Source organism: Calidris pugnax, unplaced genomic scaffold (genome assembly GCF_001431845.1).
Source record: "Calidris pugnax isolate Ruff unplaced genomic scaffold, ASM143184v1 scaffold89, whole genome shotgun sequence".
In the NCBI taxonomy this organism is placed as follows: domain Eukaryota; kingdom Metazoa; phylum Chordata; class Aves; order Charadriiformes; family Scolopacidae; genus Calidris; species Calidris pugnax.
In genome coordinates, this window is record NW_015090865.1 from 3,376,032 (window position 1) to 3,378,408 (window position 2,377).

A 2,377-nucleotide genomic window follows, 5' to 3' on the forward strand; every position below is an offset into this window, starting at 1 on the left:
GTAGGGACCGGGCTGCGCGGTTCGGCCCCTCCAGCAGCCGCAGGCTCCCGGAGAGCAAGTTTGGGAGGTTGGTAATTTTTATTTATTAATATTATTACTATTTTTTTGGGTTGTTGATTTTTATTTTTTTTTTAATTTTTCTTTTCATCCCAAGACTTGCAAATTATCTGGTGGGAAGTGTCTGTTGCTGCTGGCAGTGGCTGCACCGCGCAGAGGTGGGGGGGGGACAACACGGTGGGGACACACGGAACCGCTCCCCGTTTTAAAACATGGAATTTTATTTTATTTTTATTCCATTTTATTATTTTTTTTCCCCCCAAATATGCCGCAAGTGTCTCTGCAATAATCGCTTTACTCTATCGACGCGGCGTAGTGCGCGAAGGGGATGAGGAGACCATTAAGAGCATTAACAGATTGGTCCAGCATAATGCTTCGGCTCCTATTGATCGCCAAACGTCTGTAAAATATTGTTTCAAATGAATCTATTGTTCCTGCGCTCTTTGGGCGGTGTTGATGACCTTGGTTTGTTCTCGCACATCCCAAATTTAGCCTCTCGTCGGGAACCGGGCGGTGGGACCCACCGTCCCCTCCCGCCCCCGTGGTCGGAACCACCTCAAAAATATGGGGAAAAAAAAAAAAAAAAAAAAAGGCAAAAAAGAGGACGAGCTCCGGTGTGAGTGTGTCTCCAGGTGGCCCTCCGCCCCGCACCGTGCGCGGGTGCGCACCTAAAACCGCCTCCCCGGCACCGCATCCCCGCGTTAAGCCGCAAAAGTTGCCCAACGGAGAGATTTGAACCTTTTTTCCATCGATATCAAGTGGAAGGAGGGAGGGAGGGAGGGGGGGGGCAAATCCTGCAGCATTTCCCCAGGCAGCCCCCCCGCTCCCTCCCCAAATCCCGCGTCCCCCCGGGTTGCGGGGACAGGGGACCCTCCGCGACACCCCCGAGCTGGTGGCGAATATTTTTTTACAGCCCAAAACCATCAATCCCTCTGGATCGGCGCCACTTTTCCCATTTAAAATCCCACTCTCGCGTGGTGCGTCCCATCCCCCCCCCTTCCCGCGTCCCGCAACCCGCGGGGACACGCGTGGGGAACGGGCGCTCCCGCGGACGCGGAAAGCGGCAGCTGGAAGGGAATAAAAACCTCCTCTTCCCTCAGGTTTGGTCACCTGGTCCTGGCTCTCCCGATATTTTAAATAAATATAAAGAATCTCTTGCTCTCCTCAGCTCTATTCGCCTTCATGATGGAGTGGGACCATCAGATTTTCATCAAAGTTCTATTAAGTGAAACATAGGTTGCAGGGCACCCTCTGATTGAAACAGTTTAAATTTTAATTGTGTTTTTAATTTGACATATAGTTGCAGAAAGGAATGACACTACAACGCCAAGGGGCGGTCGATTTTCTTAATTTCTCCCAGAGGAATTGATGAGTCTATCAGGCCACTAGATTGGAAACACATTAAAGCTCTCTGGTTAGGTTGTTAATTGGAACTTGATGGATAGGGGGCCTTGGATAGGCTATGCTGATCCAATCTTCATGACTTTCTGTTTTCCAATAAATTACACGATTCATTTTCCAGCCACAGATTACATAAATTGTACACCTCTAGGGCTCTCTTTTTCAAATAGGGAGCCCTTTTCCCCAAAAGCCTATTGCGAGATGTCATTTGCGCCAAAAAACGAGCAGCAGAGGCTCTTGAATGAAAATCGAAACATAATCAACGTTTATACTTAGAAAATTTATTGAGATCATTTTCTCTGGTATTTCCTTATTTTAAAGTTTGGACGCGCCATATATCATAATCCACACGTGTAAAAGGGGGGACCGTGTTTAATATTTATCGAAGCTTGATTCCGAGATCAAACTTGTTTATGACTTCATCTGTCATTTCGGAGGGAACCTTCTCCCGATATTACGGCCGCTCAACGAGCCTATTTTCCGCGGGCTGCAAAAGCCGCGGAGATCAATTTTTATTAGGCTCCCTCGGAAAGCTTGCTCAGGGCCACTTTAATATCGAGCCTTGTAATAATCTGGAGATCTAAAACTTTAAGCGTTCGCTCCGTCTTTTCAAAGTTTATCTTCGCCCGGGCGCTTCATCATCCGCGCCCCGACGGGACGGGCTGCGGGGAGCCGGGAGGGAGGGAGAGGAGGAGGAGGAGGAGGGAGGGGAGGAAGGAAGAAGGGGGGAATGCGGCCCCAGACGCGGCTTCCCCCCACGCAAAACCCTTAAGGTGGCCGCCAGCCCCTACCCTGATGAATATTTAATCAGATGGTAATGAGATTGGGGTTGGGCTGCTTCTTTCCCCCCCCCCAACCTCCGAGGGAGCGGGCACCGGCTCTCCCGGCCCGTCCCCCCCTCCCGCCGGTGAGCCTCCCG

The 2,377-nt window shown here is 50.4% G+C and overlaps 1 protein-coding gene across 1 annotated transcript in view; it reads left to right on the forward strand.

The window, feature by feature from the left end:
• The window catches only part of HMX2 (H6 family homeobox 2), a 9,772-nt gene continuing 7,395 nt past the window's right edge, over positions 1-2,377 (forward strand). The window contains exon 1 of the mRNA XM_014945250.1: positions 1-67. The gene's annotated coding sequence lies outside the window, so the exon portion shown is untranslated. The remainder of the gene's footprint in view (positions 68-2,377) is intronic.